Source organism: Vombatus ursinus, unplaced genomic scaffold (genome assembly GCF_900497805.2).
Source record: "Vombatus ursinus unplaced genomic scaffold, bare-nosed wombat genome assembly UNPS02006779.1, whole genome shotgun sequence".
Lineage (NCBI taxonomy): Eukaryota > Metazoa > Chordata > Mammalia > Diprotodontia > Vombatidae > Vombatus > Vombatus ursinus.
In genome coordinates this window covers 5,191,583-5,210,237 of record NW_020946557.1, presented here as the reverse complement: position 1 = coordinate 5,210,237, position 18,655 = coordinate 5,191,583, and positions in this window count along the sequence as shown.

Below are 18,655 nucleotides of genomic sequence, written 5' to 3'. Positions count from 1 at the left end.
ATGTAACCATGAATCCAAATAAAAGTAAATCACCACTCTCCTGCCAATATTTTAGAAGGGGGCTTTAAGCACTGTTGGAATAGTGCCACATCTGGATTTACAATGAGAAAGGCAGCAAGAGAAATTCTTATTACCCAGAACAAAACACCTCATAGACAAAAACAAATGCCTGTGATCAAATAATGGTTGCCTATAGCAGTTTGCTCTCACATATTATTACATATTTTTCTTCTTCTAAACTGTTCTCAGTAATAAACTGAGGAATAAAAGTGATATGGGAACAGATGAATCATCACTTTGCCAAGCCTGCTACTGTACAGCAAATCAGCCCATTCACTCATTCATTCATTCATTTATTGTTCCTGGGCTTTCATTACTAAGTGGAACAGGAGGAGACATTCAAAAGTTACACAGCATCATCCCGATACACATGAATTTGTAGCAGGGAGCAAAGGACAATGATTGCAAACTTGGAAAATATCACAGGCACTCCAAGATGATAGTTGGGAGAGACATATGTACATTTATTAGTAACAGCAGTTATTTAGTTACATGGCATGCAATGTCAGCCTTTCCTTGCTAACTTCAAAGTAGAAAATTAAGACCTTGAGATAACCTTGCTTCATTTGTTTTCTTTGAATATGGTCACATATTCTGGAGGCAATTAAGTTCTCTGTTGGGTACTAATGACTAAAATAATTAATCTGGAAAATTCTGCATTAGAGAAATTAATGTATTTACATATCTACCACCAATCCATTGGAGACTATAGAGTATTCCCTTAAAAAGTCTTCCAATTAATAAAGAAATTATTTCCCCCGCCTTATCATCTTAAAAATCAAAACTACTCTGTTACATAAAAGAGCTGCACTTAAGGAATCACAGAATCTTAGAATTGGAAGGGATCTTTAAAATTATATTGTCCAACCCTTAAGACCACTTAGGTACTATCTGTACCACATTCCCAGCAGGTAATTGTAACCTTTTTTTTTTTTTTTAAACACTCTGACTTATAGGGAATTAATTACCTACTAAAGCAGTTGATTCCATTTTGGACAGCTCAAATTGTTGGAAAGATGTGCTATATTTCCCAGTATAGTACATATATCATCATAGTAAATACATTTCCAATAATTAGGAATCCAAAAAGTGTTCCTATTTGTAAATTCTACCCATTGATCTTAGCACTAATCTCTGAAGCTTCACAGAATAAGTTTACTTGCTCTTTCACATGGAAGCCCTTCAAATACATGAAGACAGCACATCTCAAAATCTTACATCCTTCAAGCAAAACTATTTTTCTTGTCCATTTCTCATAGGTCTTGGCTTTAAATACTTTCAACATTATTGTCAATATCTAATGTATCAATGGTGCCTTTTATATTGAAGCACCTTGAATGGAATACAGTACTTCAGATGCATTCTGACATAACCAATACAATGGGACCATAACCTTCCTTGCTCTAGACTAGACAGTACACTGCTACAAATATTCCTGTGCAACTGCATCATTTGATGAAATTTTGTTGAGTTTGGAGTTTGTTAAAATCCTCATTTTCACATGTTCACCCAAAATGCAGTTGAATCATCAAGTACTTTCGTGGTTGATTATTTTAACCAAGTTTAGATAATACCTAAGATCCCTTTTAACTCTGACATTCTATAAAACAATAATTTTATATTATTCCTATCATATTTTATCTTTTTACATTTGCTCCACCACTCTAACTTTTCATGATTAGTTGGGATTGTGATTCTGCCATCCAGCATATTGGCAATCCTTACCATTTTATCACTGAACATTTAATAAGCCTATTTTCTATGCATTTTATCAAGTTGTTAAATAGTTGTTTCTAGGAAATTTGCTAGACTTTTTCAATTAATAAAAATACTATGTTGCTTAGTGCCAATTATATAAGTAACATTTTAATTAATAATTATCATATCTCTCTAATGTCAAAATGATGATGAAGGTAAGGTACAGATTCCTTCCTTCTTTCCTTCTTCTTTCCTTCCTTTCTTCTTTCTTTTTCCTCATTTCCTTTTTATTTTTCATTTTAATAGTTATTAGAATAGCACATTTAATCTTCTCCAAATCCCAGCAACTTGGTAGTAATACAGTTTAGAAGCCTATAAAATCTAAAATGTTTTAATGACCACCTAAATGTCATAGAACAACAACAAAACAAAAAATAAATAAAGAGTTCATGGTATGATTTGTTCATGGTATGAACAAGAATACCATAAGAAGATAAAGCCCAGGTATTTTTAGAAAAACAAAGTTTCTATTCTATCATTTTTAGTTTTCCTGGTCAAGACTTGTGATTTTCTTAGTGTGTTAAACTATCAGAATGAAAATTTCACTTCTGTTGCAGATCAACAACTTAATTGTAAATTGAAGCATAAGTTACCTAGAGCCACTGAGAGACTAAGAAATTTGCTCATGGCCAAATGTGTAAGAGGCAGGACTTGAAACCAACTATTCCTGACACCCAGGTTGTTACTCAATCCATGACACCACAATTCTACCTAGCATTTTTTAGTCTGGGAGTTTTTGCTGATGTGGATGTGGTCTAATAGGCTTAATATATGATTACCATAGATCTTAATTTTATCATATTCTTTTGTATTTTTACACAAAGTCTGCTAAATGGTATTGGATTCTTAGGATGGCAAGTAGCTGATTGAATATAAAAGCTAACATAAATAAGCTATTTAGGCATTGAATATTTATATAATGATGGCTTATATATTTACATTAAGAAATATAATTCATTTTATGGGATTTAGCTCTCATTAAGGGGCTGTTTATACCTGAAAAGAATGGCGAATAACATAACACAGTTCCCCAAAGCAATTTATTTTTAATGTGCTACCAAATGAGAACAGCCAGTAATTTGTCAATAAATAAACCATTTTGTTTCCAACATAGCCAGAAGCTACCAATGTGCTTGTTGTTCTTCCAATATTAGTTAGCCCCTACCTGTGTGAAAGAATTCATTCATATATTTTAATGAATTCTTATTTTGATCCTCCTCTACATAATATCACAATTAAGATTGAATAGTAAAAGAAGGATGTTAAATTCTAGCACCAAAACTAGGCAAAATGAAGTGTAATATAAGTAAACATTTATTGATCACTTACTTGTGTGAGGAGCACTGTGATAGGTGCTTGGGAAGTGACAAAGGTGAAATAAGATAAATCATGTTCTTTTATCTTAAAAGAGCTTAAAATCCTAAAAAGGGACTGACTAATATAGAGAACTACAATTTAAAAATCTACAGCAAATACACAGGACAGTTGAGGCAGAGAGCAGAATGTATAAAATATGATTTTTATTACATAATAGAGCCAAAATTTCAATTGTGAATAAAAAACCCTAATTGCTAAATAGTTTAGTGACAATTTATTTGACTATAATCTTAAGGCACAGATTTAATGAAATTTTTTTACAAATATAAATTTGTTATATTTCTAAGAAAGTAGTAAACTTACACTATATGAAGAAAATAGCAATATTTCTAAAGAAAAAGTAAGAAAATAATTGCCTAGTCAAAAAGAAGTTATTTCTAGAATCTATTTACATATTTGTGACATTTGTAAAAACTCTGTTTTCAAATTCATACTAGAAAGTCAATTAAATCATCAGTAGAGAAGCCAAAAGCTAAACATGAAAGAAATAATTTCAACTCATTTGATTTCTGATTTCATCGGTTTATACTCCCTTTTATCAAAACTAACTGTAACTCCTCTATTTTCTATCATATTGTACAAGTCTAATCTATGTCTATTCCATAAATTCTCTGCCGAGTAGTGACTCAATGTTCTGGAGGCCATCCCCTGATTTGTCTGGTATCTTGAGGATATCAATGGTCTACCTGGGCTGCTCATATTTTGGATCTCAGTCTTGCTCCATTATTAATACACCAACCTGGATCCTTCATACACCAGTCCAATAGTGTCTTTTATGACATTTCTCATAGACAAATCATTTGTGGTAATAGATTGAAGTTTTACATACACCATGCTTTCCAATGTCTTTTGTGTTACCTGTCATTAAGGTTTTTGTGAGCTTGTGGTAAGTGATATGAAGGGTTTTACAAACTTCAAAGTGTTATATAAATGTCAGATGTCATTATTAAAACTCAAAGGTCTTTTAGATAGCCTTCAGCTATTAATTTAACTAAATGTTTAAATCCACAGATTTAAAGTGAGACTTTTGTTAAATTACCAAAGATATGAAAATTATTGAAAGAACTATATTATATTCAGTTTGACAATTTTAAAAATGAAACTAGAAGACATAAAGAAGGTAATACTAAATAGAAATTGAAAACAAAGACAGTAGAAAATTTGGGTTCCTTGCACATCAAAGAGCAATAAGAATATATTTTCACTGAGCACTTGGTCATCTTTCATTGTATCATATATGGTCAGTGTAAGCAGCAAATAGATCATTGGGTAGAGCATTGCACTGTAGGTGTCAATCTCTATTACAGAGATTACTGTAGTAAAGGAATTCTACATCTAACTTGATAAGAATCCCCCAGTCAACATTTTCTCATATCCTGTGCTTCAATGTGAAAGTGGGCACAAGTGAGGGTAGTGATATGTTAAAAAGCATGATTTGGATCAAGAAATGAAAGCTATCAAAGGCCTACAGAGTACCTTAAGCTTCATGTTTGTATATCATGAATATTTTCTTCAAGAAAACAGTAGGAACATGCTAAACATGGCTAATACTGAATGACATCATAAAATTGATTTGGTTTATCTTAACAGGGAGGAAACTGCTAGTTATAAAAGGATCCATCATTTCAGAAACAGCTATTTGTGTGCAATCTGATCATTGACTAGCTAGAGGAAAAATTAAAAGAAATACCAAATTAGAAAGAAGGATAATGATGGGAAGCAAATTATATGCGATTGCATGTTTTACAAGTTTAAACAAACCACTAATTTGCTAAAAAAAAAAAGTAATGAACAAACTTAATGCCATTAATATAGTGTGTCCTCAATTCCTGAAAAAATTTAAGTAAGGCAAGACAATTGTCATAACGAGGAGGCCTGAAAAGCCTAGAAACCACCTATTATTAAAATGAATGCTGAAATCAAGTGAGATACAAAAAAAACTTGAATTTTCACTTCAATTAATCAATTAACAAGCATTTAGGAATTTACCAGAATTATAAAGAGTACATATATATGTATGCACATATGTGTACATACATATGTAATATGTGTATATGTATGTGTGTGTGTATGGATTATGAGGTTCTCCAAATGGTCCTTGTAGAAGATGCTATGCTGATTTTATCCAGCCCTAGAACACTCCCAAATCTTCTAAGTGAATTCCTTAGTGACATGATAATGACTGGTTTAATCATCCATAAACAAAGTTCTGGTGGGAGATATTAAACCTCTTTATTGAGATAATTAAAAGAAAAAAGTTCTACCTCTGCATTTCTTGTAAAGGCAGCTGAGACCAGTGGTATGGGAATAATTTCTCTCTGAAACTAACTTTTGGTTCATGCTGACCCTTTGGCCTCCTTTACCAGCATCAGTAACCAACCCCATTATTCTTCAGGTATGAATATAACTTGGAATCAGAAGACGTGTTCAAACTTTGATCCTGATCTTAATTGTGTGACTTTTGAAAGTTACTTCTCCTCTTTGACCTTTATCTCTATAATGAGATAATAGTAGTTTTATAGCCTATCTCACACTTTTTTTTTAAGTTGAAAGAGCTTTGTCAATGCTAAAGCATTATGGCATGTGTTGATATTGTCAGAGCAATAGTTTTCTCAAGTGCATGTCTTTAATAATGTATATTCTTCCACATTGGTCCATCCATTTATTCATGTGGTCGTATAATAGAAAAGTCCCAACAGTAGTAGATATTCTGCAAGATAGAAAAATGAACCAAACTTGTACATCAGAGCTGGCAGCCTCTGAAGGATTTACTTCAGGAATACTGGCTCTTGCTATCTTTCCCCCCTTACAGAAAGTGTATTTGCAAAAAATAATCAAACCTATTCCAATCATTATATAGTATTTGGCATTTACATAGGGCTTTATATTCTTGCACTTACTTGATATTCACCTATCCCTTGGAAGTTGGTAATATTATTGTACCCAATTTATACATGAGGAAATTAAAATCCAGAGAAATTATGCATTTTGCCTATGGTAATTCTGATAGTAGGTGTTTGATGTGAGATTCAAATCCACTTATTCTTGACTCCAAGTCCAGGAGTCTGCTACATCATGCTGCCTCTTAGATATCTTAGATACGATCATTAGATATGATATTTTCATATCCTATCACTTTGACATATGGCTTATATAATCCTGAGCAGGTCATTTAAGTTTTCAGTGCACCAAGAACTTACCAAGAGTTGTAGATCAGTTACTGACCTGCATATAGAGAAAAAAAATTCAGATACTAGCAAAAAAAACAAACAAACAAAATAAAACCTGGTAGTGTTATGGATAAGACAGAAACATGTATGTGGGTTTCAACTCCATACACATACACACACACACACATATGCACATAGAGTTCTGTGCTTTACAAAAGAAGTAAAATAATTAATTAATTAAGTGGAAGTATGCAATAGACTCAGCATGGTTAACAGATATGACGTACAAATTGTAAATATTTGAAATTATAGGATAGATTTGAAAGAAGCAATGAAGGACTTAGGCCTATAATCACTAAAGTTAAAAATGTAAAAAATCCTAAAGGCTTAAAAATAAATTAAACACACACAGACGCACACACATACCCAGGTTACAGCATCTCTTTCCTCTCAATTCCTCACATTTCTTTCAAAGAGGCAAAAATCATTAGTCATCTTTAAAAGAATTTCAAGTTTTATAACATAGAATTATCCTAAAAGAATGTATCTCCTTCCCTTACAAGTAATGCTCTGAATTTGGATTTTCAAAGACTGTTATTGTTCCTTCATTTTATATAGTTATACACTATATTACAATCCATGGGAAGTAGTGAGAGCAGTTCTGTTGAAGGCTGCACTGATGATTTATGAAGCTGAAAGTAAATAGACCCCAAATTAGGTTTCAGAACTGCAGTGTAATTTTTATCATGTAACAAGGAAATTCATTTACAAAGACTATCCTGCAGCTCTGAAAGGCACTCTAAAGATTAAGTTCAGTCTGACAGAAGGTTGGAGATTTAATTTTAAATTGGGAAGGAAAAATCAGATTATCAATCACCTGGAGAAATACAAAATATAGCCTAAAATTGTTGATTTCATTTTTTACTTGTAAAACCTTTATTTGGTATATAGGTTTTGATGTAGGAGTGTTTTGTGTGAGTGTGTGTGTGTGTGATACTGATGAAATACTACAAGGGAAATGCGACCTTAAAACTAGATCATAGACCAAGTTGGTAAATAAGAATCAAGTAAAATCACACAAAAAAATCAGTTAAATGCCTAACATCAGGTCTTAGTTAAGAATGTACCCTTTTAGAACACTCCAGAGAGGAAGAAAAAACTAAGACAAAAAGCTATTTTTCAGACAACAAAATCCTTCCTTGACTCAATTAACAATTAAAAGAATTATTCATTAATGAAATCTTAATTTAACTCTGTTCTACCAGGACTGTCTGCTTATTACAAAGTTAATTTAAGATCACCTTTTATAGCAATTGCTCATTTAATTGATAATAAAAGCTTCTTTAATTAATATTCCCAATTAGCTGCCTTGATGTTTAGGAGTCTTTCTTTTTCCTCCCTTCAACTTAAATGTTCAATGAATTTTTTTTTACAAGGTTTGCATCAAGGTATCTTTTTAATTGTAACCATCTAAATATACAGACCATCTTCTCTATTTCTCTTAAGTTAACAGATTAGCATTTCCTTAGACACTCAATAGAGTATCTGTTAAGAAAATCAGGATGGCCAAGCCCCCCCAAAAAGGTATCAATAAATGCCATTCATTTTAAATGGGACAGAAACCATTTGAAGTAGAGAGAAACAGAATGAAGGATGTAGGCAACAAAAAGAACTGTCCCCAGTAGTTTCTGGAAAATGAATTCATTTTTTTTAGCAAAATTTAACTTCATTCAGAAATATTTCTTCACACATACTAGTATGCTTAATAAATGTGCCAAAGTGTAATAATCATTGGTTTCCTCTGAAAAAAAAATCCACTTGTGTGATAGATTAAAACCTATGCTTTCATTTGGTATCTTTTCTCTTTTGGACTCCTTTGAGCACTACCTTGAAGTGTAGCTGACGAAAAAGGAAATACTCAGCTATAGAATTATGTAATACATGCAGATAAAGATATCCATTTTCATTCCAGTTAAAAACAGAATATGGCTTTTTCTTGTCAGTTCATTTGATAATTCATAGAGTGTGACTCTGGCACCCACAGAATGTCAAAAACTTAGAGGAAAGTCTTTTTGAGGTAGGCAATCTATGGAGGACCAGTCAATGATGTCCCTCCACCATCTTTGCACCAGTGACCTTCTTTTCACATTGGACAACACCTCCACCTCTACTGCCTTTCCTAAGATTCCTGTGTTCCTTTCTGAACCTCCTTTTGAGGAAGCATTCATGCAAATCATCCTGCTTTCTTCAAACTTGCATCAATTTGTGATGCACAGACCATTTCTCCTCCTTGCCCTCTTTCTGATATCTTCTCTGCTTTATGCACCTTTTCAACTACCTTTTAATGACTTTTGTGGCATTTCCTCCCTACCCCCACTAAAAAGTAAGCATTTTGAGGGCAGAGAATATCATTATTTTTGCTTGGATTTGTTTTCCCAGCACTGTGATCAGTGCCTGACATATACGGGGAGGAGAAGGGCATAAACATTTATATAGTACCTACTATGTGCCAGACATTATGCTAATCACTTTAGAAATATCATCTAGTTTGATTATCACAATTCTGCTTGGTAGGACTGTTATTATCCCTAATTTTACAGGTCAAGTGAGGTAAACAGAGATTAAATGACTTGCTTAGGGTCACACAGCTGGCAAGTGTCTGATGTCAAATTTGAAATCAGATTTTTCCTGATTCCAGGCCCAGAGCTCTGCTATCTACTGTGCCATCCCACTACCTCCTTTGTTGTTCAGTCATACAGTCATGTCTGATCCTTTGTGACCCCGGGGACTTGTCTGTGGGAATTCCTTGGCAAAGACACTGGAGTGTGTTGTTATGTCCTTTTCCAGTGTGTATGCATTTTACAGAAGAGGAACTAACACAATTAGCAGATAAGTGACTTGCCTAGGACCACACAGCTAGTAAGGGTCTAAACCCAGATATGAACTGAGATTCTCTTGAGTCAAAGCCCAGTTCTCTATCTACTGCACCACCTAGTTGCCCCCAGCTACCCTTAGAAGAGATTAATAAATGTTTATCTATCTATCTGTCTGTCTCTTTATATGTCTCTCTGTATGCCTGTTTGTCTTGCCTAAAGGATTTATAGGAGGTGTTTGACAAAAATTGCAAAGCATGAGTTTTAAACAGGTTGTTATCTACCCCTTTGGAGATAGGAAACATGGCCTTGAGATCACAGATACAAAACAATATTCATATATTCTCTTAGTATTTGCTAACTAAATGTAAGCTTATAGGATCATAAATCTAAAGCTGAGAGGGAACTTAGATACTCTATATGGAATATAAGAAAACTGAGGCCTGAGGAGATTACCCAAGGTAATATAAATGGTAGTTAAGCATTGTAAAATAGGTTTCTTTGTTTTGTAGTTGGTATGTCCTCATCAGATGAAAGTTTTGGAGTTAAGGTTGTTTTCCCCAGGTCCAGAAAGTATAGCAATTCTCTGCTAAACTGTGTCTATGGTAGCCAAATTTTGAAAGGACCCCTTTTATTTTCATTTAGGAAAATAGTTCCTTTGTGAATGCCTAGATCCTTCTGAAAATGAATGGTTCAAGAAGCATTTTAAGGAATGATCATTCAATGAATCAGCAAATATTCTAGAATTCCAATTCATACAAGGTTTGCCAAGTATTCTAAACTATACAAATAGTATAAATTTTAACACTCAGGATACTGTCAATCTAGTTTGGGATATAAACACAAGATATTAGATAAAAAAAAGTAAATGCTTAATGACAATTATCAGATAAGTGCTGGGAAATTCCAGAGGGTCACAGGATAAAAGATACAGAGCTAGAAGAAGCGTCAGAGGTCATAAAGTTTATTTCTCTCATTTTGCAGAAGAGGAAAGTGAAAATCAGAAAGGTTAAGTGATTGACTCTGTGTAACACAGTTCATAGTAATCTGCTATAGCATTCAAACTCAGGTCCTCCCAACTCTGTCTCCATAACTTTATCCACTGTGCCATAGTTCTACAAGGGAAAACAATTCAATTCAATAAAAATATATTCATAGACTATTCTGCACAGTTCAATGCCAGCACCTAGAAATACAAACCAAGAAACAAAATATTCCCTGACATTAAGGAGAATACTTTCAAAGGGGAGAAGGTCACCACAGTGACCTGGCAGTTTAATGGTAGAGATTAACAACACTCTCAGAGTCCAGCAGAGGAAGGGATCACCTCAAGTTGAGGTAGTTAGTCAAAAATACCATAGAAAACACCACAGAATAAAATGGTATTTGAGCTGCATCTCACAGGATAGGTAGAATCTGGATATACAGGACAAATGAGTGATATTCTAGGTTGGGAACAATGCCATGATTAATGCACAGAAGCAAAAAATACAACCTAAGAAGAGAATTTTGAGGGCATGAAGAGATGGAGAGACCGTAAGTATATCAGTTCACTAAGGATAAATATCTTGGTAGGGAGTAATGGGAGATGACTGTAAAGGTAGCTCACACCATTAAAACATAGATATATCTTCGACTTTATTTTATAATAACAAATGGTCATTGTCTCTTAAGCAGTTTCCCTTAGTCTAGGGGTCCTTCACCTTTTCTGAGTGTGTCGTACCCACTTGGCACTCTGGTGAAATCTATGGATCCTTTCTCAGAATCATTTTTTTAAAGCTGATAACTGAAGGAAATATTAAATTTCAGTTACAGGTTAGTGAAAATAAGATATAGGACTTTCCCCCCTCATCCTAATCCACAAACCCCTGAAGTTTATATATAGATGCACGAGTGGTCCATGGACTTTAGGTTAAGAACTCCTGCTCTAAGCTATCCTTTGCTTAAAGATTTGTTTCTATGGTTGTGAGGAAGAAACATTTCTATTTTATTTAAATTGCCTTTAGGTTTTGTTTCTATAAAAGTCCTTATGTAGCCTCCTCCTATTTGGGGTGCCTTGAATCTCACAGAAGTGACTATAGTCTAGAGATTTCCAAAATACCAAATAGTGAAAACCTGATCAGTAACCCTCTATGTTCCATTCCCTTTAGCTTCCAGTCTAAATAACCCAAATGCCCGAAGAGTTAAAACTCATGTATTTTTCTCTGCTTGGTTGTCAGGGTTAAGGAACCTCATATTTGATATGGTCTGTGAGAAGTAGCAAACATGCTTTAGCTAGCTGAAGGCCATGCTGATGATTTATGGCAGCTGAAAGCACAGAGTTCCTCAATTAGGGGTCAAAGCAGCAGTGAAATTTTTACCACACAACCATGAAATTCATTTTCTAAGACTCTGCTAGAGCTTTGAAAATCATTGCAAAGACACACTCTTTGGCAGAGGTTTGGCAGAGACATTTCATTGTTAATTTGGGGGATAATAACAGATCATATCAAGCAGAAACAAAGCAAAAAAATCAGAAATTTTAATGAATAGTACTTAATGGTTTTGTCATTTATTTTGCTTTCAAAATTCTAGTTTCTTTAACAATAGGATTAGATTATTAAGTAATTTATGTTTTTAAACAATAATTTTTAACCCATAACTAGGATTACTTTTTCTCTCTGGGTAAGCTTCAGAAGACTCAAGGGCAGAAGGAAGTTTACCACTTTGAAGTCAATGGGGTGGGTTTAATAGCTTGTTTAGTGTTAATGAATTATTCTTCATTATAATTTTTAAAAAATAATAATCATAATTTCTTAATGATTATTGATTTTTTCATTATTAGTTTTTTAGTGATCATTGGGTTTTTGGTATTAATAGCAAATCACTCATAATAATTAGGTGTTGTGATCAGTTTTTGCCTCACAGAAGAGTAAGTGCTTTGAGTGATGACTGAATTTAAGTTCCAAGAGATCAGGGGCTCTGAGGAACAGTACTATTTCAAGACCCAAGGGAACAGAGGACCTGAGAAGCAGTATTGATTGTAATACCAAGGGATAAAGGGACCTTTATGGATAAGTTTCAGATTGCAGATCAAGAGAGCAATGACCACAGCTCTCCCCAAATCAAATCACCTTGGAAACACCAGAAACTTCCAAACCACCAGACCTAACTCTGAAAACAGTAGTGCAAAAAAGACTATAACTTGAGATAGTGTTCTTTCTTCCCACACATATATCACAGGAATGGAGCCCAACTTTATTATAAAGTTCAGAATCAAGAATAGGTTGGAAAAATGAGGAGACAACAAGAATAACAACAAAAACCTGACAATAAAAGCTACTATGGTGACAGGGAAGATGAAGACCCAAATTCAGAAGAAGATAATGAAGTAAAAACATCTACCAGCAAAACTTTGAAGAAGAAAAAAATGTGAATTGGACAAGCCCAACAAGAAATCCTGAAAGAACTCCAAAATAATTTTAAAAATTAAATAAGAGAAGTAAGGGAGAAATTAGGTAAAGAAATAAGAGCAAAGGATGAAAATTATGAAAAGACAATTACCAGCTTGGTTTAAAAAAGGCACAAAATATTGAAGAAAATAATATAAAAAACCAGAATTTTCTAAATAGAAAAAGATAACAAAACTTCACTGATAAAAATACATAAAAAGCAAGATTAGCCAAATGGAAAAAGAGGTACAAAAATTTCCTCAAGAAATAATTCCTTAAAAATTGGGCAAGTGAAAACTAACGACTCCTTGAGACATCAAGACACAGTAAAATAAAGACAAAAGAATGAAAAAATAGAAGAAAATGTGAACTATCTCATTGGCAAAACAACTGACCTTGGAAAACAGATCAAGGAGAGCTAAGAATTAGTGCGCTACCTGAATGTCATGATCACAGGAAGGGCCTAAAAATCATATTTAAAGAAATTATCAATAAAATCCACCCCAAGATTGAAGAAAAAGAAAGTAAAATAGAAATAGAAAGAATCTACCAATCACCACCTGAAAGAGATTCTAAAATGAAAACTACAAGGAATATTATGACTGAATTCAAAAGTTCCTAGGTCAAAAAAAAATATTACTAGCAGCCAGAAAGAAATCTTTCAAATACTATGGAGCCACAGTAAGGATCATACAAGGTTTATCAGCCACCACATTCCATGAGTGGAGGTGTTGGAATATGATATTCTGGCAGGCAAAATAATTTCGATTACAAGCAAAAGTAAGCTACCCAACAAAACTGAGTATAATCCTTCAAGGAAAAAAATAGATATTTAATGAAATAGAGGAATTTCAAGCATTCATGATGAAAAGACCAGAGCTGAATAGACAATTTGACTTTCAAATACAAGATTTAAAAGAAGTATAAATATATAAACATGAAAGAGAAATTATAAGGGACTCAATGAGGTTAAACTGTTTACCTTTCTATTTGGGAAGATGATGCATGTAACTTCTAGGAATTTTGTTATTATTAGGGCAGTTAGAAGGATTCTGCATAGAAAGAGGGTGTGGGAGTGAGTGGATTATATGGGTATGACAAAAATATTACATTTAATTTTCAGGAAGTTGCTGCTTGGTCAAAGTTGTGTAGCTCTTGTGCTATGCTGTTAATTCCCTTTTCAATTCCTTCTGCCATGACTGTAATTTCTTTTCATTGTTTTCCTCTAGGTTTCTTATTTAGTTGACTATATATATTTATATATTTATATACACACATATACGTATATATGTATGTGTGTATATATATACATATGTGTATGTGTGTATATATACACATATGCATGCATATATGCTTTAAATTTATACATCTCTTTCCATAATTCTAGTTTAATTATTGATCAAACTGTTTTTGCATGAAAACTTTTAAGTTTTAGAGTCATTCTCTTTATTTGTGCCTGTGCCTTGAATGTCCCTGTCACCATAACAGCTATTTATGCTGGCATTTTTTTTCTTTGCTAATTCTTCCAGTCTACTTCCTGAATTCAAACTTGTTAGAGTTAGCCTCTGCTTACTTCTGGAGGGAAAGCCAGGGCTGGTCCTGTTCTTACTTGTGTACAGGTGTTTTCTTATTCCAAGACATTGAAATCTTACCAACAACCCTGGAAGATAGGTACAACAGGTATCAATTCCATTTTAAAGATGAGAAAAGTCAATGTCAGAGGCATTAAAAGACTTACACATGTTCATATAGCTAGATGTTAGAGGCAGGATTTAAACCTATATATCTCTTGCCTCCAAATAATTTGTTGCTCATCATACATATCTTTTTTACATTGCAAAACATTTGATTTACATACTTACTTCAAGAATACCTAGCCAGTTGAATTATGGAGAAGATAGATAGATGGATAGATAGATAGATAGATAGATAGATAGATAGATAGATAGATAGAAATAATCAAAGTTTATGTTCATAGTAGCATATTATACTTTTACCCCAATTCAACTCACTAAGTATTCAAGAAATAGTTATAATAAATATTTCTAAATGTTTTGTGATATAGAAATATTTCATAGAAAATAACTTTGGAGTCAGGAGAGTTATGGATTTAATCCTGTCTCTGATATCTACTAGGAATGCTACCATGGACATCATTCAACCTCTCTGAGTCTTGCTTCTCTCATCCTTAAAATGAAAACAATATTGTTGTAACTCTCTTCCAGGGTTTTTATAAGAATTAAACAAATCAATATTTGCAGAGTGATATGTAAATGTCAAATATCATGAAAGAATTCATAGTAGATGAAGAAATTGACACTGACATATGCACTTTAATACTTCATAGATCCATGGTTTCAATGGTTTGAGCATTCTTTACACTGTCAGTATCTCTCTTGATACATGATGAATTGATAGATTTCAAAATTTAAAAAAATCACTATACTATAACAATCTGTAAGTACAGGAATCCAAGAAATTATTAGAGTGGGATTGTGCAAGTCAAAGAAAATTTACTCAAGGAAGTTAGTTTTTTATGATTTAGTAATATATATATATATATATATATATATATATATTAACATGAGAATTTGATATAGCACAGATAATATGATTGATTTTTGGATATGCTCCAAGCTGTAGAATGGGGAGGGGGTGGAAACTATTGAGTTCTTAAAATTTAAGTGAAATCTCATTTCTTCATCATTTTTAATCAAAATGCTTTTGAATTGTTGTTAGCCATGTGTAGAATGAGAAGATCCTGATCCCTACTTACATAGTGTGAACTACTAAATGAATAAAAGAGAATGTTGGTATAAATTTTTGGAGGCATTAATTTATGCCCCTTGACTGGCTATCCATTACTGTAATTTTTAGGGGTTAATTAACTAAAACAGGTTAGAGCTCATTGTTCTGATGTCACATAATTATAATTATAAATAATAGGTGATTTGACCTTATCTAACAGCATAACTACATTTGAGGGTATGAACTAAGTTCTTCTGCTTCCTAGTAATTCATCACAATGTGTAATTGGAAAAATCTTCAGAAATCAAATGTGACAACTGACAGCAGGACACTTTCCAAATGTGACCTACAAATTGGTCATAATGGTGCATGATTGCAAAAGGTTCCTTTACCTGAAACATTTTTATTTAAATAATAATTATAGCAATAATAATGACAGTGATAAAATACATTAAATAAAAATAATTGAAAGGATTTTATATCAATTGTTAAAACTATTCAATTGGGGGGGAGGATAAAAATTACCAAAGCCATGGGATTAAATAAAAATACAGTTCACTACTCTCTTAATTGTTGGCAGTGTGATGGACAAATGATAAATTGGCATCCCCACAATGTAAGGAGAATGTAAGAAAGGTCCTGGGTGTATTGAGTAGTTCCCTTATGAATTTATGTTGAATTGGATCGAATAGTAGTCCTATCTATAAAAATTCAGCCAGAAATTCAAAACTTCCCTGGTTGTCCTTTCTAGCCATCTTGCTAGCATCACTTGGAAGTCTCTTAGTTTAGTGACTATGAAATAACCCTGTGACTGCAATCTCAATAGATATATTTACTCACTGGTGATTCAGCTCTACCCAAATTTGGAAATCAGATCCTTCTTTTTCTTTTGAAATGATAGCTTTTATTTTTATTGTTGTTATTTGATAAGATTTTCAAGGTCTATTCTTCCAAATGGAATTATGAGACCAAAGGGTATGATTATATTTGTAATTTTTCCTCTGTATTTACACATGAAAGCATTTAATGCTTCTCCAAAACGACACCAGCAATGAGTTTCATTACATACTGGTATTTTTTAATTCGATGACTAGGAAGCATAGTGTCTGGCACATATTAGGTTAGCAAATAAATGTTTGTTGATTGACTTACTCAAAGTAGTCCTAATTTACATCTCTGATTATTTATGTTTGAGCTTTTGCTATTAATTATTTTTAGGTTTTTTATTAATTAATTAATTAAAAATTAATTAATTTTTAATTTTTAGATTTTGAGTTCCAAATTTTCTTTCCATCTCTCCCCTCTCTCTATCCCAAGACAGCATGCATTCTGAATACCCCTTCCCCAATCTGTTCTCCCTTCTATCACACCCCTACTCTTTCTCATCCCCTTCCCCTTATATTTTTTTGTAGGGCAGGATTGATTTCTATACCACATTGCCTATATACCTTATTTCCCAGTTGCATGTAAAAACACTTTTTAACATTTGTTTTTAAAATCCTGAGTTCTAAATTCTCCCCCTTTCTCCTTCCCCATCCACCCTCATTAAGAAGGAAAGCAAGTCAATATAAGTTATACATGTGTGGTCATGCAAAACACTTTCATAATAGTCATGTTGTAAAATACTAACTATTTTTCCCTCCATCTTATGCCGCCCGCTGTTTATTCTATTCTCTCTTTTGACCCTGTCCCTCCTCAAAAGTGTTTGCTTCCAATCACCCCCTCCGCCAATCTACCCTACCTTCTATCATTCCCTTCTCTTATCCCCTTCCCAGTCTATTTTCCTGTAGGGTAAGATAGGTTTCCATAGGCAATTTAGTATATATGTATGTATAAGGCACCTTATACCACTTTTGGACTTCTCTAATTATTGGAAAAAAATTTCTTATATGAAGCCTAAATTTGCTTTTATAACTTGTAACCATTTTTCCTAGTTTTTATCTGTGAGGCCAAGCAAAGTGATTCCCCTTCTGGGTCACAAATCATCACTCCTGTTAAGTTGTTTTGGTATATCCTTAACCTCTGGTGGCAGGGCATACAATCCTAATGTTTTCATTGAATAGTTATTTAAGATAACATATTATAGAGGTAGTATGACAGAGAGGATAGAGAGATGGCCTATAAGCCAGGACAGTCTTTCAAATACCACCTCTGTCAAATACTGGTTATGTGAACCTGAGTAAGTCTCTTAGTTTCTCTGAACTCCAAGTAACTCTCTAAGACTTAAGTTTCAGAAAATCTTTCAAGCTGCATTGGAAGAGAAAATTTCCTCGCCTGAGAATTTCCTATACCATTATAACCATAGGTCTAATCCCTATTCCTAAGATGAAATATTATTTTAACTTCTTAAAATCTACATAAAAATAGTTTCAATATCCCAATGGATTCAAGTTTTGCTCAAAAAGTACTATAAATGATTTGAGAATACATGTTCTTTTCATAGTCAATGAAATGGTTATGCACACTTTTCTTTTTCTCCTGTAAAATCTTAAATTTAGAACTATATGCAATGTCCTTCAAATAACATTGATGACTTCAGAATATTGAAACTAAGTGAAACCCTTTTGAGATTAGACTTTCCTATAAAATAAAAAGGCTCTGTACATTTATCTTTTAACCTCCTAGAATTGAGTCTAAAATTATCTTCAAAAAAAGGAACTTGATATATTAGAGCTTTCAATACTGATCCAGTGACCTGTGTTGAACTAAATTCAGAGTAAAATTCTGAGAAAAGGATAAATATCCATAATTTTAAAATATGAGTTCTAGAACTTATTTTAAAGAATAGGTTACCAAATATAAATTTAAAGTGCTTTAAGGTGAGACATTTATGTTTATCAGACAAATATATGAAAAATATAATTTGAAAGAAAAGTAGCTGTAGGTTTGTAAAGTCTAAATCAATTATTTCTCTACTGGTATGGTAAGTGAGTGATTATCTAAGACTTTGGAAATAATATCTCTGGCTGATACGAGACATAGGAACCATAAATTGTTGCAAAGAAAAACAATGTATGCTTAAAAAATCATGGTTCTGTATAAATTCTCTTTTTTGTACTTCTATGTATATTAAAATTATGTGTATTTTGATGTTAAGTTCATAATAAAATCTATTGTTAAAATAAAAGAAAAATTCCATTTCTCTCTGTTTGTATATTTAAACACACACATATTTTTAGAGGGAGAGAGAGAGAGAGAGAGAGAGAGAGAGAGAGAGAGAGAGAGAGAGAGAGAGAGA